Source organism: Oncorhynchus gorbuscha, unplaced genomic scaffold (assembly GCF_021184085.1).
Source record: "Oncorhynchus gorbuscha isolate QuinsamMale2020 ecotype Even-year unplaced genomic scaffold, OgorEven_v1.0 Un_scaffold_643, whole genome shotgun sequence".
In the NCBI taxonomy this organism is placed as follows: Eukaryota; Metazoa; Chordata; class Actinopteri; order Salmoniformes; family Salmonidae; genus Oncorhynchus; species Oncorhynchus gorbuscha.
Genome location: NW_025745750.1, coordinates 332,314 through 358,752, shown reverse-complemented (window position 1 = coordinate 358,752; position 26,439 = coordinate 332,314). Strand labels below are relative to the sequence as shown.

The following is a 26,439-nucleotide window of genomic DNA, read 5'->3' as shown; positions in this document are numbered from 1 at the left end:
GTAGTGTCATTGTCTCCCAGACCTATCAGAGTAGAGAGACATTGTCTCCCAGACCTTTCCGAGTAGTGTCATTGTCTCCCAGACCTATCAGAGTAGAGAGACATTGTCTCCCAGACCTTTCCGAGTAGTGTCATTGTCTCCCAGACCTATCAGAGTAGAGTGTCATTGTCTCCCAGACCTATCAGAGTAGTGTCATTGTCTCCCAGACCTATCAGAGTAGAGTGTCATTGTCTTCCAGACCTATCAGAGTAGTGTCATTGTCTCCCAGACCTTTCAGAGTAGAGTGTCATTGTCTCCCAGACCTATCAGAGTAGAGTGTCATTGTCTCCCAGACCTATCAGAGTAGTGTCATTGTCTCCCAGACCTATCAGAGTAGAGTGTCATTGCCTCCCCCTAGACCTTGTCTCACAGACCTATCAGAGTAGAGTGTCATTGTCTCCCAGACCTATCAGAGTAGAGTGTCATTGTCTCCCAGACCTATCAGAGTAGTGTCATTGTCTCCCAGACCTATCAGAGTAGAGAGACATTGTCTCCCAGACCTATCAGAGTAGTGTCATTGTCTCCCAGACCTATCAGAGTAGAGTGTCATTGCCTCCCAGACCTTGCAGAGTAGAGTGTCATTGTCTCCCAGACCTATCAGAGTAGTGTCATTGTCTCCCAGACCTATCAGAGTAGTGTCATTGTCTCCCAGACCTATCAGAGTAGAGAGTCATTGTCTCCCAGACCTTCAGAGTAGTGTCATTGTCTCCCAGACCTATCAGAGTAGAGAGACATTGTCTCCCAGACCTTTCAGTAGTGTCATTGTCTCCCAGACCTATCAGAGTAGAGAGACATTGTCTCCCAGACCTTTCCGAGTAGTGTCATTGTCTCCCAGACCTATCAGAGTAGAGTGTCATTGTCTCCCAGACCTATCAGAGTAGTGTCATTGTCTCCCAGACCTATCAGAGTAGTGTCATTGTCTCCCAGACCTTTCAGAGTAGAGTGTCATTGTCTCCCAGACCTATCAGAGTAGAGAGTCATTGTCTCCCAGACCTATCAGAGTAGTGTCATTGTCTCCCAGACCTATCAGAGTAGAGTGTCATTGCCTCCCAGACCTATCAGAGTAGTGCCATTGTCTCACAGACCTATCAGAGTAGAGTGTCATTGTCTCCCAGACCTATCAGAGTAGAGTGTCATTGTCTCCCAGACCTATCAGAGTAGAGAGTCATTGTCTCCCAGACCTTTCCGAGTAGTGTCATTGCCTCCCAGACCTATCAGAGTAGAGTGTCATTGTCTCCCAGACCTATCAGAGTAGAGTGTCATTGCCTCCCAGACCTATCAGAGTAGAGCGTCATTGTCTCCCAGATCTATCAGAGTAGAGTGTCATTGTCTCCCAGACCTATCAGAGTAGAGTGTCATTGCCTCCCAGACCTTTCAGAGTAGAGTGTCATTGTCTCCCAGATCTATCAGAGTAGAGTGTCATTGTCTCCAAGACCTTTCAGAGTAGAGTGTCATTTGCCTCCCAGACCTTTCAGAGTAGAGTGTCATTTGCCTCCCAGACCTTTCAGAGTAGTTGTCATTGTCTCCCAGATCTATCAGAGTAGAGTGTCATTGTCTCCCAGATCTATCGGAGTAGAGTGTCATTGCCTCCCAGACCTTTCAGAGTAGAGTGTCATTGTCTCCCAGATCTATCAGAGTAGAGTGTCATTGTCTCCCAGATCTATCAGAGTAGAGTGTCATTGCCTCCCAGACCTTTCAGAGTAGAGTGTCATTGTCTCCCAGATCTATCAGAGTAGTGTCATTGTCTCCCAGACCTATCAGAGTAGAGTGTCATTGCCTCCCAGACCTATCAGAGTAGAGTGTAATTGCCTCCCAGACCTTTCAGAGAAGAGTGTCATTGTTTCCTAGACCTATCAGAGTAGAGTGTCATTGTCTCCCAGACCTATCAGAGTAGAGTGTCATTGTCTCCCACACCTATCAGAGTAGTGTCATTGCCTCCCAGACCTTGCAGAGTAGAGTGTCATTGTCTCCCAGACCTATCAGAGTAGAGTGTCATTGTCTCCCAGACCTATCAGAGTAGTGTCATTATCTCCCAGACCGATCAGAGTAGAGAGACATTGTCTCCCAGACCTTTCAGAGTAGTGTCATTGTCTCCCAGACCTATCAGAGTAGAGAGACATTGTCTCCCAGACCTTTCCGAGTAGTGTCATTGTCTCCCAGACCTATCAGAGTAGAGAGACATTGTCTCCCAGACCTTTCCGAGTAGTGTCATTGTCTCCCAGACCTATCAGAGTAGAGTGTCATTGTCTCCCAGACCTATCAGAGTAGAGTGTCATTGTCTCCCAGACCTATCAGAGTAGTGTCATTGTCTCCCAGACCTATCAGAGTAGAGTGTCATTGTCTTCCAGACCTATCAGAGTAGAGTGTCATTGTCTCCCAGACCTATCAGAGTAGAGTGTCATTGCCTCCCAGACCTATCAGAGTAGAGCGTCATTGTCTCCCAGATCTATCAGAGTAGAGTGTCATTGTCTCCCAGATCTATCAGAGTAGAGTGTCATTGCCTCCCAGACCTTTCAGAGTAGAGTGTCATTGTCTCCCAGATCTATCAGAGTAGAGTGTCATTGTCTCCAAGACCTTTCAGAGTAGAGTGTCATTTGCCTCCCAGACCTTTCAGAGTAGTTGTCATTGCCTCCCAGACCTATCAGAGTAGAGTGTAATTGCCTCCCAGACCTTTCAGAGAAGAGTGTCATTGTTTCCTAGACCTATCAGAGTAGAGTGTCATTGTCTCCCAGACCTATCAGAGTAGAGTGTCATTGTCTCCCAGACCTATCAGAGTAGAGTGTCATTGCCTCCCAGACCTTGCAGAGTAGAGTGTCATTGTCTCCCAGACCTATCAGAGTAGAGTGTCATTGTCTCCCAGACCTATCAGAGTAGTGTCATTGTCTCCCAGACCATTGTCTCCCATCAGAGTAGAGAGACATTGTCTCCCAGACCTTTCAGAGTAGTGTCATTGTCTCCCAGACCTATCAGAGTAGAGAGACATTGTCTCCCAGACCTTTCCGAGTAGTGTCATTGTCTCCCAGACCTATCAGAGTAGAGAGACATTGTCTCCCAGACCTTTCCGAGTAGTGTCATTGTCTCCCAGACCTATCAGAGTAGAGTGTCATTGTCTCCCAGACCTATCAGAGTAGTGTCATTGTCTCCCAGACCTATCAGAGTAGTGTCATTGTCTCCCAGACCTATCAGAGTAGAGTGTCATTGTCTTCCAGACCTATCAGAGTAGTGTCATTGTCTCCCAGACCTTTCAGAGTAGAGTGTCATTGTCTCCCAGACCTATCAGAGTAGAGAGTCATTGTCTCCCAGAACTATCAGAGTAGAGTGTCATTGTCTCCCAGACCTATCAGAGTAGTGTCATTGTCTCCCAGACCTATCAGAGTAGTGTCATTGTCTCCCAGACCTATCAGAGTAGAGTGTCATTGTCTCCCAGACCTATCAGAGTAGAGAGTCATTGTCTCCCAGACCTTTCCGAGTAGTGTCATTGCCTCCCAGACCTATCAGAGTAGAGTGTCATTGTCTCCCAGACCTATCAGAGTAGAGTGTCATTGCCTCCCAGACCTATCAGAGTAGAGCGTCATTGTCTCCCAGACCTTTCCGAGTAGTGTCATTGCCTCCCAGACCTATCAGAGTAGAGTGTCATTGTCTCCCAGACCTATCAGAGTAGAGTGTCATTGCCTCCCAGACCTATCAGAGTAGAGCGTCATTGTCTCCCAGACCTTTCAGAGTAGAGTGTCATTGCCTCCCAGATCTATCAGAGTAGAGTGTCATTGCCTCCCAGACCTTTCAGAGTAGAGTGTCATTGTCTCCCAGACCTATCAGAGTAGAGTGTCATTTGCCTCCCAGACCTTTCAGAGTAGAGTGTCATTTGCCTCCCAGACCTTTCAGAGTAGTTGTCATTGTCTCCCAGATCTATCAGAGTAGAGTGTCATTGTCTCCCAGATCTATCGGAGTAGAGTGTCATTGTCATTTGCCTCCCAGACCTTCAGAGTAGAGTGTCATTGTCTCCCAGATCTATCAGAGTAGAGTGTCATTGTCTCCCAGATCTATCAGAGTAGAGTGTCATTGCCTCCCAGACCTTTCAGAGTAGAGTGTCATTGTCTCCCAGATCTATCAGAGTAGAGTGTCATTGTCTCCCAGACCTATCAGAGTAGAGTGTCATTGCCTCCCAGACCTATCAGAGTAGAGTGTCATTGCCTCCCAGACCTTTCAGAGAAGAGTGTCATTGTTTCCTAGACCTATCAGAGTAGAGTGTCATTGTCTCCCAGACCTATCAGAGTAGAGTGTCATTGTCTCCCACACCTATCAGAGTAGTGTCATTGCCTCCCAGACCTTGCAGAGTAGAGTGTCATTGTCTCCCAGACCTATCAGAGTAGAGTGTCATTGTCTCCCAGACCTATCAGAGTAGTGTCATTATCTCCCAGACCGATCAGAGTAGAGAGACATTGTCTCCCAGACCTTTCAGAGTAGTGTCATTGTCTCCCAGACCTATCAGAGTAGAGAGACATTGTCTCCCAGACCTTTCCGAGTAGTGTCATTGTCTCCCAGACCTATCAGAGTAGAGAGACATTGTCTCCCAGACCTTTCCGAGTAGTGTCATTGTCTCCCAGACCTATCAGAGTAGAGTGTCATTGTCTCCCAGACCTATCAGAGTAGAGTGTCATTGTCTCCCAGACCTATCAGAGTAGTGTCATTGTCTCCCAGACCTATCAGAGTAGAGTGTCATTGTCTTCCAGACCTATCAGAGTAGAGTGTCATTGTCTCCCAGACCTATCAGAGTAGAGTGTCATTGCCTCCCAGACCTATCAGAGTAGAGCGTCATTGTCTCCCAGATCTATCAGAGTAGAGTGTCATTGTCTCCCAGATCTATCAGAGTAGAGTGTCATTGCCTCCCAGACCTTTCAGAGTAGAGTGTCATTGTCTCCCAGATCTATCAGAGTAGAGTGTCATTGTCTCCAAGACCTTTCAGAGTAGAGTGTCATTTGCCTCCCAGACCTTTCAGAGTAGTTGTCATTGCCTCCCAGACCTATCAGAGTAGAGTGTAATTGCCTCCCAGACCTTTCAGAGAAGAGTGTCATTGTTTCCTAGACCTATCAGAGTAGAGTGTCATTGTCTCCCAGACCTATCAGAGTAGAGTGTCAATGTCTCCCAGACCTATCAGAGTAGAGTGTCATTGCCTCCCAGACCTTGCAGAGTAGAGTGTCATTGTCTCCCAGACCTATCAGAGTAGAGTGTCATTGTCTCCCAGACCTATCAGAGTAGTGTCATTGTCTCCCAGACCGATCAGAGTAGAGAGACATTGTCTCCCAGACCTTTCTGAGTAGTGTCATTGTCTCCCAGACCTATCAGAGTAGAGAGACATTGTCTCCCAGACCTTTCCGAGTAGTGTCATTGTCTCCCAGACCTATCAGAGTAGAGAGACATTGTCTCCCAGACCTTTCCGAGTAGTGTCATTGTCTCCCAGACCTATCAGAGTAGAGTGTCATTGTCTCCCAGACCTATCAGAGTAGTGTCATTGTCTCCCAGACCTATCAGAGTAGTGTCATTGTCTCCCAGACCTATCAGAGTAGAGTGTCATTGTCTTCCAGACCTATCAGAGTAGTGTCATTGTCTCCCAGACCTTTCAGAGTAGAGTGTCATTGTCTCCCAGACCTATCAGAGTAGAGAGTCATTGTCTCCCAGAACTATCAGAGTAGAGTGTCATTGTCTCCCAGACCTATCAGAGTAGTGTCATTGTCTCCCAGACCTATCAGAGTAGTGTCATTGTCTCCCAGACCTATCAGAGTAGAGTGTCATTGTCTCCCAGACCTATCAGAGTAGAGAGTCATTGTCTCCCAGACCTTTCCGAGTAGTGTCATTGCCTCCCAGACCTATCAGAGTAGAGTGTCATTGTCTCCCAGACCTATCAGAGTAGAGTGTCATTGCCTCCCAGACCTATCAGAGTAGAGCGTCATTGTCTCCCAGACCTTTCAGAGTAGAGTGTCATTGCCTCCCAGATCTATCAGAGTAGAGTGTCATTGCCTCCCAGACCTTTCAGAGTAGAGAGTCATTGTCTCCCAGATCTATCAGAGTAGAGTGTCATTGTCTCCAAGACCTTTCAGAGTAGAGTGGCATTTGCCTCCCAGACCTTTCAGAGTAGTTGTCATTGCCTCCCAGACCTATCAGAGTAGAGAGACATTGTCTCCCAGACCTTTCAGAGTAGAGTGTCATTTGCCTCCCAGACCTTTCAGAGTAGTTGTCATTGCCTCCCAGACCTATCAGAGTAGAGTGTAATTGTCTCCCAGATCTATCAGAGTAGAGTGTCATTGTCTCCAAGACCTTTCAGAGTAGAGTGTCATTTGCCTCCCAGACCTTTCAGAGTAGTTGTCATTGCCTCCCAGACCTATCAGAGTAGAGTGTAATTGCCTCCCAGACCTTTCCGAGAAGAGTGTCATTGTTTCCTAGACCTATCAGAGTAGAGTGTCATTGTCTCCCAGACCTATCAGAGTAGAGTGTCATTGCCTACCCGACCTATCAGAGTAGCGTGTCATTGTCTCCCAGACCTATCAGAGTAGAGTGTCATTGCCTCCCAGACCTTGCAGAGTAGAGTGTCATTGTCTCCCAGACCTATCAGAGTAGAGTGTCATTGTCTCCCAGACCTATCAGAGTAGTGTCATTGTCTCCCAGACCGATCAGAGTAGAGAGACATTGTCTCCCAGACCTTTCCGAGTAGTGTCATTGTCTCCCAGACCTATCAGAGTAGAGAGACATTGTCTCCCAGACCTTTCCGAGTAGTGTCATTGTCTCCCAGACCTATCAGAGTAGAGAGACATTGTCTCCCAGACCTTTCCGAGTAGTGTCATTGTCTCCCAGACCTATCAGAGTAGTGTCATTGTCTCCCAGACCTATCAGAGTAGAGTGTCATTGTCTTCCAGACCTATCAGAGTAGTGTCATTGTCTCCCAGACCTATCAGAGTAGAGTGTCATTGTCTCCCAGACCTATCAGAGTAGAGAGTCATTGTCTCCCAGACCTATCAGAGTAGTGTCATTGTCTCCCAGACCTATCAGAGTAGAGTGTCATTGCCTCCCAGACCTTTCAGAGTAGTGTCATTGTCTCCTAGACCTATCAGAGTAGTGTCATTGTCTCCCAGACCTATCAGAGTAGAGTGTCATTGTCTCCCAGACCTATCAGAGTAGTGCCATTGTCTCACAGACCTATCAGAGTAGTGGCATTGTCTCCCAGACCTATCAGAGTAGTGTCATTGTCTCCCAGACCTATCAGAGTAGTGCCATTGTCTCCCAGACCTATCAGAGTAGAGAGTCATTGTCTCCCAGTCCTTTCAGAGTAGAGTGTCATTGCCTCCCAGACCTATCAGAGTAGTGTCATTGTGTCATTGTCATTGCCTCCCAGACCTTTCAGAGTAGTGTCTTGTCTCCCAGACCTATCAGAGTAGAGTGTCATTGTCTCCCAGACCTATCAGAGACCTATCAGAGTAGAGTGTCATTGTCTCCCAGACCTATCAGAGTAGTGCCATTGTCTCACAGACCTATCAGAGTAGAGAGTCATTGTCTCCCAGACCTTTCAGAGTAGAGTGTCATTGCCTCCCAGACCTATCAGAGTAGAGTGTCATTATCTCACAGAACTTTCAGAGTAGAGTGTCATTGTCTCCCAGACCTATCAGAGTAGAGTGTCATTGCCTCCCAGACCTATCAGAGTAGAGTGTCATTATCTCCCAGACCTATCAGAGTAGTGTCATTGTCTCCCAGACCTATCAGAGTAGAGTGTCATTGTCTCCCAGACCTATCAGAGTAGAGAGTCATTGTCTCCCAGACCTTTCCGAGTAGTGTCATTGTCTCCCAGACCTATCAGAGTAGAGTGTCATTGTCTCCCAGACCTATCAGAGTAGTGTCATTGTATCCCAGACCTATCAGAGTAGTGTCATTGTCTCCCAGACCTATCAGAGTAGAGTGTCATTGTCTCCCAGACCTTTCAGAGTAGAGTGTCATTGCCTCCCAGACCTTTCAGAGTAGAGTGTCATTGTCTCCCAGACATTTCAGCGTAGTGTCATTGTCTCCCAGACCTTTCAGAGTAGAGTGTCATTGTCTCACAGAACTTTCAGAGTAGAGTGTCATTGTCTCCCAGACCTATCAGAGTAGAGTGTCATTGTCTCCCAGAACTATCAGAGTAGAGTGTCATTGTCTCCCAGACCTATCAGAGTAGTGTCATTGTCTCCCAGACCTATCAGAGTAGTGTCATTGTCTCCCAGACCTATCAGAGTAGAGAGTCATTGTCTCCCAGACCTTTCCGAGTAGTGTCATTGTCTCCCAGACCTATCAGAGTAGAGTGTCATTGTCTCCCAGACCTTTCAGAGTAGTGTCATTGTCTCCATGACCTATCAGAGTAGAGAGTCATTGTCTCCCAGACCTATCAGAGTAGAGTGTCATTGTCTCCCAGACCTATCAGAGTAGAGTGTCATTGCCTCCCAGACCTTGCAGAGTAGAGTGTCATTGTCTCCCAGACCTATCAGAGTAGAGTGTCATTGTCTCCCAGACCTATCAGAGTAGTGTCATTGTCTCCCAGACCTATCAGAGTAGAGTGTTATTGTCTCCCAGACCTATCAGAGTAGAGTGTCATTGTCTCCCAGACCTATCAGAGTAGAGTGTCATTGTCTCCCAGACCTATCAGAGTAGTGTCATTGTCTCCCAGACCTATCAGAGTAGAGTGTCATTGCCTCCCAGACCTTGCAGAGTAGAGTGTCATTGTCTCCCAGACCTATCAGAGTAGAGTGTCATTGTCTCCCAGACCTATCAGAGTAGAGTGTCATTGTCTCCCAGACCTATCAGAGTAGTGCCATTGTCTCCCAGACCTATCAGAGTTGAGAGTCATTGTCTCCCAGACCTTTCAGAGTAGTGTCATTGTCTCCCAGACCTTTCAGAGTAGAGTGTCATTGCCTCCCAGACCTATCAGAGTAGTGTCATTGTCTCACAGAACTTTCAGAGTAGAGTGTCATTGTCTCCCAGACCTATCAGAGTAGTGTCATTGTCTCCCAGAACTATCAGAGTAGAGTGTCATTGTCTCCCACACCTATCAGAGTAGAGTCATTGTCTCCCAGAACTATCAGAGTAGAGTGTCATTGTCTCCCACACCTATCAGAGTAGTGTTATTGTCTCCCAGACCTATCAAAGTAGTGTCATTGTCTCCCAGACCTATCAGAGTAGTGTCATTGTCTCCCAGACCTATCAGAGTAGAGAATCATTGTCTCCCAGACCTTTCCGAGTAGTGTCATTGTCTCCCAGACCTATCAGAGTAGAGTGTCATTGTCTCCCAGACCTGTCAGAGTAGAGTGTCATTGTCTCCATGACCTATCAGAGTAGAGAGTCATTGTCTCCCAGACCTATCAGAGTAGAGTGTCATTGTCTCCCAGACCTATCAGAGTAGAGTGTCATTGCCTCCCAGACCTTGCAGAGTAGAGTGTCATTGTCTCACAGACCTATCAGAGTAGAGTGTCATTGTCTCCCAGACCTATCAGAGTAGTGCCATTGTCTCCCAGACCTATCAGAGTAGAGTGTCATTGCCTCCCAGACCTTTCAGAGTAGTGTCATTGTCTCCTAGACCTATCAGAGTAGTGTCATTGTCTCCCAGACCTATCAGAGTAGAGTGTCATTGTCTCCCAGACCTATCAGAGTAGTGCCATTGTCTCCCAGACCTATCAGAGTTGAGAGTCATTGTCTCCCAGACCTATCAGAGTAGAGTGTCATTGTCTCCCAGACCTTTCCGAGTAGTGTCATTGTCTCCCAGACCTATCAGAGTAGAGTGTCATTGTCTCCCAGACCTTTCAGAGTAGTGTCATTGTCTCCCAGACCTATCAGAGTAGAGTGTCATTGTCTCCCAGACCTTTCAGAGTAGAGTGTCATTGTCTCCCAGACCTATCAGAGTAGAGAGTCATTGTCTCCCAGACCTTTCCGAGTAGTGTCATTGTCTCCCAGACCTATCAGAGTAGAGTGTCATTGTCTCCCAGACCTATCAGAGTAGTGTCATTGTATCCCAGACCTATCAGAGTAGTGTCATTGTCTCCCAGACCTATCAGAGTAGAGTGTCATTGTCTCCCAGACCTTTCAGAGTAGAGTGTCATTGCCTCCCAGACCTTTCAGAGTAGAGTGTCATTGTCTCCCAGACATTTCAGCGTAGTGTCATTGTCTCCCAGACCTTTCAGAGTAGAGTGTCATTGTCTCACAGAACTTTCAGAGTAGAGTGTCATTGTCTCCCAGACCTATCAGAGTAGAGTCATTGTCTCCCAGAACTATCAGAGTAGAGTGTCATTGTCTCCCACACCTATCAGAGTAGTGTCATTGTCTCCCAGACCTATCAGAGTAGTGTCATTGTCTCCCAGACCTATCAGAGTAGAGAGTCATTGTCTCCCAGACCTTTCCGAGTAGTGTCATTGTCTCCCAGACCTATCAGAGTAGAGTGTCATTGTCTCCCAGACCTTTCAGAGTAGTGTCATCGTCTCCATGACCTATCAGAGTAGAGAGTCATTGTCTCCCAGACCTATCAGAGTAGAGTGTCATTGTCTCCCAGACCTATCAGAGTAGAGTGTCATTGCCTCCCAGACCTTGCAGAGTAGAGTGTCATTGTCTCCCAGACCTATCAGAGTAGAGTGTCATTGTCTCCCAGACCTATCAGAGTAGTGTCATTGTCTCCCAGACCTATCAGAGTAGAGTGTTATTGTCTCCCAGACCTATCAGAGTAGAGTGTCATTGTCTCCCAGACCTATCAGAGTAGAGTGTCATTGTCTCCCAGACCTATCAGAGTAGTGTCATTGTCTCCCAGACCTATCAGAGTAGAGTGTCATTGCCTCCCAGACCTTGCAGAGTAGAGTGTCATTGTCTCCCAGACCTATCAGAGTAGAGTGTCATTGTCTCCCAGACCTATCAGAGTAGAGTGTCATTGTCTCCCAGACCTATCAGAGTAGTGCCATTGTCTCCCAGACCTATCAGAGTTGAGAGTCATTGTCTCCCAGACCTTTCAGAGTAGTGTCATTGTCTCCCAGACCTTTCAGAGTAGAGTGTCATTGCCTCCCAGACCTATCAGAGTAGTGTCATTGTCTCACAGAACTTTCAGAGTAGAGTGTCATTGTCTCCCAGACCTATCAGAGTAGTGTCATTGTCTCCCAGAACTATCAGAGTAGAGTGTCATTGTCTCCCACACCTATCAGAGTAGAGTCATTGTCTCCCAGAACTATCAGAGTAGAGTGTCATTGTCTCCCACACCTATCAGAGTAGTGTTATTGTCTCCCAGACCTATCAAAGTAGTGTCATTGTCTCCCAGACCTATCAGAGTAGTGTCATTGTCTCCCAGACCTATCAGAGTAGAGAATCATTGTCTCCCAGACCTTTCCGAGTAGTGTCATTGTCTCCCAGACCTATCAGAGTAGAGTGTCATTGTCTCCCAGACCTGTCAGAGTAGAGTGTCATTGTCTCCATGACCTATCAGAGTAGAGAGTCATTGTCTCCCAGACCTATCAGAGTAGAGTGTCATTGTCTCCCAGACCTATCAGAGTAGAGTGTCATTGCCTCCCAGACCTTGCAGAGTAGAGTGTCATTGTCTCACAGACCTATCAGAGTAGAGTGTCATTGTCTCCCAGACCTATCAGAGTAGTGCCATTGTCTCCCAGACCTATCAGAGTAGAGTGTCATTGCCTCCCAGACCTTTCAGAGTAGTGTCATTGTCTCCTAGACCTATCAGAGTAGTGTCATTGTCTCCCAGACCTATCAGAGTAGAGTGTCATTGTCTCCCAGACCTATCAGAGTAGTGCCATTGTCTCCCAGACCTATCAGAGTTGAGAGTCATTGTCTCCCAGACCTATCAGAGTAGAGTGTCATTGTCTCCCAGACCTTTCCGAGTAGTGTCATTGTCTCCCAGACCTATCAGAGTAGAGTGTCATTGTCTCCCAGACCTTTCAGAGTAGTGTCATTGTCTCCCAGACCTATCAGAGTAGAGTGTCATTGTCTCCCAGACCTTTCAGAGTAGAGTGTCATTGTCTCCATGACCTATCAGAGTAGAGAGTCATTGTCTCCCAGACCTATCAGAGTAGAGTGTCATTGCCTCCCAGACCTTTCAGAGTAGTGTCATTGTCTCCTAGACCTATCAGAGTAGTGTCATTGTCTCCCAGACCTATCAGAGTAGAGTGTCATTGTCTCCCAGACCTATCAGAGTAGTGCCATTGTCTCCCAGACCTATCAGAGTTGAGAGTCATTGTCTCCCAGACCTATCAGAGTAGAGTGTCATTGTCTCCCAGACCTATCAGAGTAGAGTGTCATTGTCTCCCAGACCTTTCCGAGTAGTGTCATTGTCTCCCAGACCTATCAGAGTAGAGTGTCATTGTCTCCCAGACCTTTCAGAGTAGTGTCATTGTCTCCCAGACCTATCAGAGTAGAGTGTCATTGTCTCCCAGACCTTTCAGAGTAGAGTGTCATTGTCTCCATGACCTATCAGAGTAGAGAGTCATTGTCTCCCAGACCTATCAGAGTAGAGTGTCATTGTCTCCCAGACCTATCAGAGTAGAGTGTCATTGCCTCCCAGACCTTGCAGAGTAGAGTGTCATTGTCTCCCAGACTTATCAGAGTAGATTGTCATTGTCTCCCAGACCTATCAGAGTAGTGCCATTGTCTCCCAGACCTATCAGAGTAGAGTGTCCTTGCCTCCCAGACCTTTCAGAGTAGTGTCATTGTCTCCTAGACCTATCAGAGTAGTGTCATTGTCTCCCAGACCTATCAGAGTAGAGTGTCATTGTCTCCCAGACCTATCAGAGTAGTGCCATTGTCTCCCAGACCTATCAGAGTAGTGTCATTGTCTCCCAGATCTTTCAGAGTAGAGTGTCATTGTCTCCCAGACCTATCAGAGTAGTGTCATTGTCTCCCAGACCTATCAGAGTAGAGTGTCATTGTCTCCCAGACCTATCAGAGTAGTGTCATTGTCTCCCAGACCTATCAGAGTAGAGTATCATTGTCTCCCAGACCTATCAGAGTAGAGTGTCATTGTCTCCCAGACCTATCAGAGTAGAGAGTCATTTTAGTGCTCTCAGAGACTCAAACAAAAACTCTTCATTTACTTTATTAGCACCCTGCAAACTGGTGATGCTGCCCCGGTTTAGGAAGACATGTCCTTTACACAGAAACACACCACAACCCCAAAGACACTTGTGCCAAGTACTTTCTCTTTACAGCACTGAAGGACTATCCCACAATGCATTGCAACCCCCCCATTTCATGATTTACGAGCACAGTGCTACAACGGCAAATGAACAGTCCCCTGATAGCTGGGTAGAATGCCACTGACTCAACCAGAGATGGTCAGATGAGAAATGTTCAAGTGGCTTTAACGATTCAGGAAGCTGTACTAGTGACTCATCCTGGCTGTGCGTTGTTGTTGACAAGATGCTGACTAAATTAGCCAGAGATGCTTGATGGTACACTGTAGTCCTGTAATATCTCACATGAATAGGTGTTCAGTATTCCTCCAGTGGAACTGCTCTCTCTCTGGTTGGTCTCTGCAGGGTAGAGTGCTACCAGGACAGTTTTGTACAGAGTGTGAGTTGTGTTTCTGTTTATCTCCTCCTTCCCTCTCCTTGTCCCTCCCCCCTTAGATTCATTGTGGCGATAAACAATCTGGCAAATCACTGTAGAAGTAATTAAGCACTGCAGTAAACTACTGGAGGTCTGTGTGTTAGCCTACTGTTATCTCTCTCTCTCTCTCTCTCTCTCTCTCTCTCTCTCTCTCTCTCTCTCTCTCTCTCTCTCTCTCTCTCTCTCTCTCTCTCTCTCTCTCTCTCTCTCTCTCTCTCTCTCTCTCTCTCTCTCTCTCTCTCTCTCTCTCTCTCTCTCTCTCTCTCTCTCTCTCTCTCTCTCTCTCTCTCTCTCTCACTCTCTCACTCTCTCACTCACTCTCTCTCACTCTCTCTCACTCTCTCTCACTCTCTCTCACTCTCTCTCACTCTCTCACTCTCTCTCTCTCTCTCTCACTCTCTCTCACTCTCTCTCACTCTCTCTCACTCCCATTTCTCACCCACGCTCTGTGCTCGCTCTGCTCTCTCTATATCCACCTCTCCCTCCTTGCTTTCTCCCTCCAGCCTCTCTCTTCCTCCATCCCACTCTCTCTCAGGGTGATAAATGAGTTGGATCTGAGGGTGCCCTACTTCCTGTGCGAGTGGAAGGCAGCAGCCACAGGAGACCTGGCGCAGCCGCCTCATAAATCAGTTCCCGAGCAACACGGACAGGCGGAGACGTGGATCCACAGTGATATGGCCCGCAGAGCAAGCGTTCCTACTGTTCTGCAGTGATATGGCCCGCAGAGCAAGCGTTCCCACTGTTCCGCAGTGATATGGCCCGCAGAGCAAGCCTTATCACTGTTCCGCAGTGATATGGCCTGCAGAGCAAGCGTTCCCACTGTTCCGCAGTGATATGGCCCGCAGAGCAAGCGTTCCCACTGTTCCGCAGTGATATGGCCCGCAGAGAGCAAGCGTTCCCACTGTTCCGCAGTGATATGGCCCGCAGAGCAAGCGTTCCCACTGTTCCGCAGTGATATGGCCCGCAGAGCAAGCGTTCCCACTGTTCTGCAGTGATATGGCCCGCAGAGTAAGCGTTCCCACTGTTCTGCAGTGATATGGCCCGCAGAGTAAGCGTTCCCACTGTTCTGCAGTGATATGGCCCGCAGAGCAAGCGTTCCCACTGTTCTGCAGTGATATGGCCCGCAGAGTAAGCGTTCCCACTGTTCCGCAGTGATATGGCCTGCAGAGCAAGCGTACCCACTGTTCCGCAGTGATATGGCCCGCAGAGTAAGCGTTCCCACTGTTCTGCAGTGATATGGCCCGCAGAGCAAGCGTTCCCAAAGTAATCAATAGAGCCAGTCCTTCTACAAGGAGCAGGACAGTGGAGGGAGGACTAGAGGAAGACAGGGAGCAGAACAGTGGAGGGAGGACTAGAGGAAGACAGGGAGCAGAACAGTGGAGGGAGGACTAGAGGAAGACAGGGAGCAGAACAGTGGAGGGAGGACTAGAGGAAGACAGGGAGCAGAACAGTGGAGGGAGGACTAGAGGAAGACAGGGAGCAGAACAGTGGAGGGAGGACTAGAGGAAGACAGGGAGCAGAACAGTGGAGGGAGGACTAGAGGAAGACAGGGAGCAGAACAGTGGAGGGAGGACTAGAGGAAGACAGGGAGCAGAACAGTGGAGGGAGGACTAGAGGAAGACAGGGAGCAGAACAGTGGAGGGAGGACATAGAGGAAGACAGGGAGCAGAACAGTGGAGGGAGGAGGTGGAGGAAGACAGGGAGCAGAACAGTGGAGGGAGGACATAGAGGAAGACAGGGAGCAGAACAGTGGAGGGAGGACATAGAGGAAGACAGGGAGCAGAACAGTGGAGGGAGGAGGTAGAGGAAGACAGGGAGCAGAACAGTGGAGGGAGGAGGTGGAGGAAGACAGGGAGCAGAACAGTGGAGGGAGGAGGTGGAGGAAGAAAGGGAGCAGAACAGTGGAGGGAGGAGGTGGAGGAAGACAGGGAGCAGAACAGTGGAGGGAGGACATAGAGGAAGACAGGGAGCAGAACAGTGGAGGGAGGACATAGAGGAAGACAGGGAGCAGAACAGTGGAGGGAGGAGGTGGAGGAAGACAGGGAGCAGAACAGTGGAGGGAGGACATAGAGGAAGACAGGGAGCAGAACAGTGGAGGGAGGACATAGAGGAAGACAGGGAGCAGAACAGTGGAGTGAGGAGGTGGAGGAAGACAGGGAGTAGAACAGTGGAGGGAGGACATCGAGGAAGACAGGGAGCAGAACAGTGGAGGGGGGAGGTGGAGGAAGACAGGGAGCAGAACAGTGGAGGGAGGACATAGAGGAAGACAGGGAGCAGAACAGTGGAGGGAGGACATAGAGGAAGACAGGGAGCAGAACAGTGGAGGGAGGACTAGAGGAAGACAGGGAGCAGAACAGTGGAGGGAGGACTAGAGGAAGACAGGGAGCAGAACAGTGGAGGGAGGACTAGAGGAAGACAGGGAGCAGAACAGTGGAGGGAGGAGGTAGAGGAAGACAGGGAGCAGAACAGTGGAGGGAGGAGGTGGAGGAAGACAGGGAGTAGAACAGTGGAGGGAGGACATAGAGGAAGACAGGGAGCAGAACAGTGGAGGGAGGAGGTGGAGGAAGACAGGGAGCAGAACAGTGGAGGGAGGACATAGAGGAAGACAGGGAGCAGAACAGTGGAGGGAGGACATAGAGGAAGACAGGGAGCAGAACAGTGGAGGGAGGACTAGAGGAAGACAGGGAGCAGAACAGTGGAGGGAGGACTATAGGAAGACAGGGAGCAGAACAGTGGAGGGAGGACTAGAGGAAGACAGGGAGCAGAACAGTGGAGGGAGGACTAGAGGAAGACAGGGAGCAGAACAGTGGAGGGAGGAGGTAGAGGAAGACAGGGAGCAGAACAGTGGAGGGAGGAGGTAGAGGAAGACAGGGAGCAGAACAGTGGAGGGAGGAGGTGGAGGAAGACAGGGAGCAGAACAGTGGAGGGAGGAGGTGGAGGAAGACAGGGAGCAGAACAGTGGAGGGAGGACATAGAGGAAGACAGGGAGCAGAACAGTGGAGGGAGGAGGTGGAGGAAGACAGGGAGCAGAACAGTGGAGGGAGGACATAGAGGAAGACAGGGAGCAGAACAGTGGAGGGAGGAGGTGGAGGAAGACAGGGAGCAGAACAGTGGAGGGAGGACATAGAGGAAGACAGGGAGCAGAACAGTGGAGGGAGGACATAGAGGAAGACAGGGAGCAGAACAGTGGAGGGAGGACTAGAGGAAGACAGGGAGCAGAACAGTGGAGGGAGGACATAGAGGAAGACAGGGAGCAGAACAGTGGAGGGAGGAGGTAGAGGAAGACAGGGAGCAGAACAGTGGAGGGAGGAGGTAGAGGAAGACAGGGAGCAGAACAGTGGAGGGAGGAGGTGGAGGAAGACAGGGAGCAGAACAGTGGAGGGAGGAGGTGGAGGAAGACAGGGAGCAGAACAGTGGAGGGAGGACATAGAGGAAGACAGGGAGCAGAACAGTGGAGGGAGGAGGTAGAGGAAGACAGGGAGCAGAACAGTGGAGGGAGGAGGTAGAGGAAGACAGGGAGCAGAACAGTAGAGGGAGGAGGTAGAGGAAGACAGGGAGCAGAACAGTGGAGGGAGGACATAGAGGAAGACAGGGAGCAGAACAGTGGAGGGAGGACTAGAGGAAGACAGGGAGCAGAACAGTGGAGGGAGGACTAGAGGAAGACAGGGAGCAGAACAGTGGAGGGAGGACATAGAGGAAGACAGGGAGCAGAACAGTGGAGGGAGGACTAGAGGAAGACAGGGAGCAGAACAGTGGAGGGAGGACATAGAGGAAGACAGGGAGCAGAACAGTGGAGGGAGGACATAGAGGAAGAGAAGTATGAAGACAGGTTGCTTGGGAGGAAATTATGCTTCTCTATGTAGAGGATATTGACAATAGACTCAAAGAGTTGTTACTGTCTGTGGTAAATGTGATACATATTCTATTAGCTGTAATATGTGGTTATTGTTAAAACCAATGTCTGAGATGATTAGATAAAGTAAAGGAGAGAAAGACACTATGCTGTTCTGTTTGTAAAGTAGGAGCTTACTGTAAAACTACCTCGTTCTCTTTGTGGTGTTTGTTAAGTAGTGATCTGAAACATGACTGCAGGGAGCTGCTCTTTAGCAGCAACAGTATCACACCACAGTATCACAGGAGAGGAGAGGAGAGGAGGGGAGGGGAGAGGAGAGGAGAGAGGAGGAGAGGAGAGGAGGAGAGGAGAGGAGAGGAGAGAGGAGAGGAGAGGAGAGAGAGGAGGAGAGGAGAGGAGAGGAGAGGAGAGGAGAGGAGAGGAGAGGAGAGGAGAGGAGAGGAGAGGAGAGGAGAGGAACATGTCTGAAAGGTAAACCACAACTATAAAGAACACCTTATGAATCTACCACTATCAACCATTAAGCAACTCCATCACTGAAGTCTGATGTGCTTAACTTCAACCACACCTGTATGTGGACAGTCCAGTTCCTATCTGAGACTTTGACCCCTGGAGACCTCTATTAGAGGTGCATTCAGGATTGCAATATGTTGTGATGTTGAATGGAACTCCCCTCTACACCTTAAGACAACTGCCTTGACTGCAACAGTACCCTGCCAGAGGTACTACAAACAGACAGTTCACTACCCAGTGATGTGTCTGTTGTGAAACATGCAGCACCATACAACACATTTGGAGCATGCAGGTACATATGTTTGTTTGTTTGCAACAGGAAGCTGTTGTCTCCAGTCACCTGGGGATGTTAGCTATGTTTGTATAGTAAATGACCTGTAAAATGAGTGGTTGTAACGACTGTGGACATGTAAGCTACAGAGACACTGGCAGGGAAAAGGATTTGCCCCATTTTACATTTTCTCTATTTTTGCATATTTTTGATACTGAATGTTGTCAGACCTTCAACAAAAAACTAATGTTCGATAAAGGGAACCTGAGTTTACAAATAACAAAATAAACATAGTTGCATGCAGGACTGCTTTAACTCAGCAACATTTGTGGGTTTCAAGTCCAAGAGAAAATTATAAAGGGGTAATACTTTTCACAACGCTGTATCTGGCACAGTCCTGGGTTCAAATACTATTTGAAATCATTTCAAATACTTGAGCTGGCTGACACAATGGAATCAATAACATCTGCCACTCCTTACCCCACCGATCTGCCATTCCAAACCCCTCCCATCTGCCATTCAACCCTCCCCATCTGCCATTCCAAACCTCACCCATCTGCCACTCCAAACCCCTCCCATCTGCCATTCCAAACCTCACCCATCTGCCACTCCAAACCCCTCCCATCTGCCATTCTCCCAAACCCCCCTCCCATCTGCCACTCAAAACCCCTCCCATCTGCCATTCCAAACCCCTCCCATCTGCCACTCCAAACCCCTCCCATCTGCCACTCCAAACCCCTCCCATCTGCCATTCCAAACCCTCCCATCTCCCATCTGCCACTCCAAACCCCTCCCATCTGCCACTCCAAACCCCTCCCATCTGCCACTCCAAACCTCACCCATCTGCCACTCCAAACCCCTCCCATCTGCCACTCCAAACCCCTCCCATCTGCCATTCCAAACCCCTCCCATCTGCCACTCCAAACCCCTCCCATCTGCCACTCCAAACCACTCCCATCTGCCATTCCAAACCCCTCCCATCTGCCACTCCAAACCTCACCCATCTGCCACTCCAAACCCCTCCCATCTGCCACTCCAAACCTCTCCCATCTGCCACTCCAAACCCCTCCCATCTGCCATTCCAAACCCCTCCCATCTGCCATTCCAAACCCCTCCCATCTGACACTCCAAACCTCACCCATCTGCCACTCCAAACCCCTCCCATCTGCCATTCCAACCCCCCATCTGCCATTCCAAACCCCTCCCATCTGCCACTCCAAACCTCACCCATCTGCCATTCCAAACCTCACCCATCTGCCACTCCAAACCTCACCCATCTGCCACTCCAATCCCCTCCCATCTGCCACTCCAAACCTCACCCATCTGCCATTCCAAACCCCTCCCATCTGCCATTCCAAACCCCTCCCATCTGCCATTCCAAACCCCTCCCATCTGCCATTCCAACCCCTCCCATCTGCCATTCCAAACCCCAACCATCTGCCACTCCAAACCCATCATGCTAGAGCAAATGCTCAAAGTAACTGAAAGATTTTAAATAGTGTTTGAACCCCAGTCTGCTTCTGAGACCCAGAACACCAGTTCAGATAGGGCCAGTGGGAAACGACCAGGATCAGGACCAGGGTAAGGACCAGGGTAAGGACCAGGATCAGGACCAGGGTCAGGACCAGGATCAGGACCAGGGTCAGGACCAGGGTCAGGACCAGGATCAGGACCAGGGTCAGGACCAGGGTAAGGACCAGGATCAGGACCAGGGTAAGGACCAGGGTCAGGACCAGGGTAAGGACCAGGATCAGGACCAGGGTCAGGACCAGGGTAAGGACCAGGATCAGGACCAGGGTAAGGACCAGGGTCAGGACCAGGATCAGGACCAGGGTCAGGACCAGGGTAAGGACCAGGATCAGGACCAGGGTAAGGACCAGGGTAAGGACCAGGGTCAGGACCAGGGTCAGGACCAGGGTCAGGACCAGGGTAAGGACCAGGATCAGGACCAGGATCAGGACCAGGGTCAGGACCAGGGTAAGGACCAGGATCAGGACCAGGATCAGGACCAGGGTCAGGACCAGGGTAAGGACCAGGATCAGGACCAGGATCAGGACAAGGGTAAGGACCAGGATCAGGACCAGGGTCAGGACCAGGATCAGGACCAGGGTCAGGACCAGGGTCAGGACCAGGATCAGGACCAGGGTAAGGACCAGGGTCAGGACCAGGGTCAGGACCAGGGTCAGGACCAGGGTCAGGACCAGGGTCAGGACCAGGATCAGGACCAGGGTCAGGACCAGGATCAGAACCAGGGTCAGGGGAGTGGGACTCACGTCATAGCCGCTGTTCCTGATGCCTCTCCTGGGTCTCTCCCTCATAACCAGCAGGTCCATCTCTGTTCCTCCGGTACTCGGGCTGTTCAGGCTCTGCCTGCTCCGATAGGTCCGCTGCCTCACCTGAGAGTGTCTGCCAATCACAGAGTGTTACAGAGCTCAAATCAATCAGCCAATAAGAAGAGGAATGTGTTAATCAAATGAGTGCAACAAACCGCCTTAGACAATACAGTTAACTAGGAGAAACTCCTGGTTTCATTATCATCGTCATGGTCATCGTCTTCTTCGCCATCAACCTCACCATCATCAGCAGCAACAATGTCATCATGAATCAACATTCTATTATATTCTATAGGCCTTTCCAGCCACACTACCGTTCAGCAGTCTGGGGTCACTTAGAAATGTCCTTGTTTTTGAAAGAAAAGCACATTTTTGGGTCCATTAAAATAACATCAAATTGATCAGAAATACAGTGTAGACATTGTTAATTTGGTAAATGACTATTACGGCAGATTTTTTTTAATCAAATATCTACATAGGCCCATTATCAGCAACCATCACTCCTGTGTTCCAATGGCACGTTGTGTTAGCCAATCCAAGTTTATCATTTTAAAAGGCTAATTAATCATTAGAAAACCCTTTTGCAATTATGTTAGCACAGCTGAAAACTGTTGTTCTGATTAAAGAAGCAATAAAACTGGCCTTCTTTAGACTAGTTGAGTATCTAGTTGAATATCTGGAGCAGCATTTGTGTGTTCCATTACAGGCTCAAAATGGCCAGAAACAAATAACTTTCTTCTGAAACTCGTCAGTCTATTCTTGTTCTGAAAAATGAAGGCTATTCCATGCGAGAAATTGCCAAGAAACTGAACGTTTCATACAACGCTGTGTACTACTCCCTTCACAGAACAGTGCAAACTGGCCCTAACCAGAATAGAAAGAGGAGTGGGAGGCCCTGGTGCACAACTGAGCAAGAGGGCAAGTTCATTAGAGTGTCTAGTTTGAGAAACAGACGCCTCACACGTCCTCAACTGGCAGCTTCATTAAATAGTACCCACAAAACACCAGTCTCAACGTCAACAGTGAAGAGGCGACTCTGGGATTCTGACCTTCTAGGCAGAGTTGCAAAGGAAAAAACATATCTCAGACTGGCCAATAAAAAGAAAAGATTAAGATGGTCAAAAGAACACAGACACTGGACAGAGGAATATTGGAAAAAGTGTTATGGACAGACGAATCTAAGTTTAAGGTGTTCAGATCACAAAGAAGAATATTCGAGAGACGTAGAAAAAATGAAAAGATGCTGGAGGCAATGTGATGGTCTGGGTTGCTTTGGTGGTGGCAAAGTGGGAGATCTGTACAGGGTTAAAGGGTTCTTGAAGAAGGAATGGTATCATTCCATTTTGCAACGCCATGCCATACCCTGTGGACAGCGCTTAATTGGAGCCAATTTCCTCCTACAACAGGACAATGACCTAAAGCACAGGTCCAAACTATGCAAGAAGTATTTAGGGAAGAAGCCCTTGTCAACATCTTGACTATATTTCCTATTCATTCTGCAACTCATTTCATGTACTGTATGTTTTCATGGAAAACAAGGACATTTCTAAGTGACCCCAAACTGTTGAACGGTAGTGTAAGTCTGAATATAATATCTCCTCCGCCAGATTGATTTGACATAATTGTGTGTTTTTCAATCACTTATCCCTGCCAGCCAATGCTGAAACTCCTAAAACGGCATCATACTGAGGACGTCTTAGAGAGGAGGTAATATGTATGATAATATTGATACATATTTTTGATTCTGTTGAACAAGATGCAGTGATGCAGATCAGTGAACATGCTCTGGGAGTGCTATCTCATCACTCATCACAGTCCTATCAGCAGGCTGAGCATGACTGGAGTGTCTGTCAAACATGTCTCTATGGGAAACTTCACCAGAACCAAAGATGATAGAGACAGAAGAGAGCAGACAGGAGAGAGCAGACAGGAGAGAGCAGACAGGAGAGAGCAGACAGAAGAGAGGAGACAGAAGAGAGGAGACAGAAGAGAGGAGACAGAAGAGAGCAGACAGAAGAGAGGAGACAGAAGAGAGGAGACAGAAGAGAGCAGACAGAAGAGAGGAGACAGGAGAGAGGAGACAGAAGAGAGGAGACAGAAGAGAGGAGACAAGAGAGAGGAGACAGGAGAGAGGAGACAGAAGAGAGGAGACAGAAGAGAGGAGACAGAAGAGAGAGACAGTTAAGAGAGGAGACAGGAGAGAGCAGACAGGAGAGAGGAGACAGAAGAGAGCAGACAGAAGAGAGCAGACAGAAGAGAGATGAGACAGAAGAGAGCAGACAGGAGAGAGCAGACAGAAGAGAGAGACAGAAGAGAGGAGACAGAGAGAGGAGACAGGAGAGAGGAGACAGAAGAGAGGAGACAAGAGAGAGAGAAGGAGAGAGGAGACAGAGAGAGACAGACAGAAGAGAGAGACAGAAGAGAGGAGACAGAAGAGAGGAGACAGGAGAGAGGAGACAGGAGAGAGGAGACAGAAGAGAGGAGACAGAAGAGAGAGACAGAGAGAGGAGACAGAAGAGAGCAGACAGGAGAGAGCAGACAGAAGAGAGGAGACAGAAGAGAGGAGACAGAAGAGAGGAGACAGAAGAGAGGAGACAGAAGAGAGCAGACAGAAGAGAGGAGACAGAAGAGAGCAGACAGAAGAGAGGAGACAGAAGAGAGGAGACAGAAGAGAGCAGACAGAAGAGAGGAGACAGAAGAGAGAGCAGACAGGAGACAGGAGACAGAAGAGAGAGGAGACAGAAGAGAGGAGACAGGAGAGAGGAGACAGGAGACAGGAGACAGAAGAGAGGAGACAGAAGAGAGGAGACAGAAGAGAGGAGACAGAAGAGTGGAGACAGAAGAGAGAGACAGAAGAGAGAGAGACAGAAGAGAGCAGACAGAAGAGAGGAGACAGAAGAGAGCAGACAGAAGAGAGCAGACAGAAGAGAGGAGACAGAAGAGAGCAGACAGAAGAGAGGAGACAGAAGAGAGGAGACAGAAGAGAGGAGACAGAAGAGAGCAGACAGAAGAGAGGAGACAGAAGAGAGCAGACAGAAGAGAGAGACAGAAGAGAGCAGACAGAAGAGAGGAGACAGAAGAGAGCAGACAGAAGAGAGGAGACAGAAGAGAGGAGACAGGAGAGCAGAGACAGAAGAGAGGAGACAGAAGAGAGAGAGACAGGAGAGAGGAGACAGGAGAGAGGAGACAGGAGACAGGAGACAGAAGAGAGGAGACAGAAGAGAGGAGACAGAAGAGAGGAGACAGAAGAGAGCAGACAGAAGAGAGGAGACAGGAGAGAGGAGACAGAAGGAGGAGACAGAAGAGAGGAGACAAGAGAGAGGAGACAGGAGAGAGGAGACAGAAGAGAGGAGACAGAAGAGAGGAGACAGAAGAGAGGAGACAGAACACAGGAGACAAGAGAGAGGAGACAGGAGAGAGGAGACAGAAGAGAGGAGACAGAAGAGAGGAGACAAGAGAGATGAGACAGAAGAGAGCAGACAGGAGAGAGCAGACAGAAGAGGGAGACAGAAGAGAGGAGACAGAAGAGAGGAGACAGGAGAGAGGAGACAGAAGAGAGGAGACAAGAGAGAGGAGACAGGAGAGAGGAGACAGAAGAGAGGAGACAGAAGAGAGGAGACAGAAGAGAGGAGACAGAAGAGAACAAGAGAGAGGAGACAGGAGAGAGGAGACAGAAGAGAGGGACAGACAGAGAGGAGACAGAGAGATGAGACAGAAGAGAGCAGACAGAAGAGAGGAGACAGAAGAGAGGAGACAGAAGAGAGGAGACAGAAGGAGGAGACAGAAGAGAGAGACAGAAGAGAGCAGACAGAATCCCAGGAGACAGAAGAGAGCAGACAGAAGAGAGGAGACAGAAGAGAGGAGACAGAAGAGAGCAGACAGGAGAGAGGAGACAGGAGACAGGGAGACAGAAGACAGAAGGTCCAGAGGCTGTGACGGAGACAGAAGAGAGACAGAAGAGACAGGAGACAGAAGAGTGGAGACAGAAGAGAGGAGACAGAAGAGAGGAGACAGAAGAGAGCAGACAGACAGGAACAGAAGAGAGCAGCAGAAGAGAGCAGACAGAAGAGAGGAGACAGAAGAGAGCAGACAGAAGAGAGGAGACAGAAGAGAGGAGACAGAAGAGAGGAGACAGAAGAGAGCAGACAGAAAGACATAAGAGAGCAGACAGAAGAGAGGAGACAGAAGAGAGCAGACAGAAGAGAGGAGGAAGAGAGCAGACAGAAGAGGGCTCCAGAAGGTGGGACAGGAGACAGGTGACAGAAGATGAGACAGAAGTGAGGCCCTGACAGGAGAGAGGAGACAGGAGAGAGGAGACAGGAGACAGGAGACAGAAGAGAGGTTCCAGAAGAGAGGAGACAGAAGAGAGGAGACAGAAGAGAGCAGACAGAAGAGAGGAGACAGGAGAGAGGAGACAGAAGAGAGGAGACAGAAGAGAGGAGACAAGAGGGAGGGGAGAAGGGAGGCAGGAGGCAGAGGAGACAGAAGAGAGGAGACAGAAGAGAGGAGACAGAAGAGAGGAGACAGAAGAGAGGAGACAAGAGAGAGGAGACAGGAGAGAGGAGACAGAAGAGAGGAGACAGAAGAGAGGAGACAAGAGAGATGAGACAGAAGAGAGCAGACAGGAGAGAGCAGACAGAAGAGAGGAGACAGAAGAGAGGAGACAGAAGAGAGGAGACAGGAGAGAGGAGACAGAAGAGAGGAGACAAGAGAGAGGTGACAGGATGTCCGTGTTTTCTGAGGAGACAGAAGAGAGGCTGACAGAAGAGAGGAGACAGAAGGTGGAGACAGAAGAGGGAGACAAGAGAGAGGAAAGGAGAGAGGGACAGAAGAGAGGAGACAGAAGAGAGGAGACAAGGAGATGAGACAGAAGAGAGCAGACAGAAGTTAGAGCAGACAGAAGAGTTAGGAGACAGAAGAGAGGGAGACAGAAGAGAGGAGACAGAAGAGAGCAGACAGAAGAATACAGGGAGACAGAAGAGAGCAGACAGAAGAGAGGAGTTAATACAGAACAAGTCTCTGGGCCTGTCTGCACGCACACACACAGAAGAGAGGAGACAGAAGAGAGGAGACAGAAGAGAGCAGACAGAAGAGAGGAGACAGAAGAGAGGAGACAGGAGACAGGAGACAGAAGAGAGGAGACAGAAGAGAGGAGACAGGAGAGAGGAGACAGGAGACAGGAGACAGAAGAGAGGAGACAGAAGAGAGGAGACAGAAGAGAGGAGACAGAAGAGTGGAGACAGAAGAGAGGAGACAGAAGAGAGGAGACAGAAGAGAGCAGACAGAAGAGAGGAGACAGAAGAGAGCAGACAGAAGAGAGCAGACAGAAGAGAGGAGACAGAAGAGAGGAGACAGAAGAGAGAGGAGACAGAAGAGAGGAGACAGAAGAGAGGAGACAGAAGAGAGCAGACAGAAGAGAGGAGACAGAAGAGAGCAGACAGAAGAGAGGAGACAGAAGAGAGCAGACAGAAGAGACTAAGACAGAAGAGAGAGACAGGAGACAGGAGACAGAAGAGAGGAACAGAAGAGAAGAGACAGGAGAGAGGAGACAGGCCACAGTGGACTTGGAGAGAGGAGACAGGAGACAGGAGACAGAAAGAAAAGACAGAAGAGAGGAGACAGAAGAGAGGAGACAGAAGGAGCAGACAGAAGAGAGGAGACAGGAGAGAGGAGACAGAGACAGGAGACAGAAGAGAGGAGACAGAAGAGAGGAGACAAGAGAGAGGAGACAGGAGAGAGCAGACAGAAGAGAGGAGACAGAAGAGAGGAGACAGAAGAGAGGAGACAGAAGAGAGGAGACAGAAGAGAGCAGACAGAAGAGAGCAGACAGA

General features: G+C 49.0%; 1 pseudogene; it reads right to left on the bottom strand.

Moving 5' to 3' along the window:
• LOC124019619 overlaps positions 1 to 26,439 on the bottom strand; it is a 153,137-nt pseudogene that overhangs the window by 24,218 nt on the left and 102,480 nt on the right.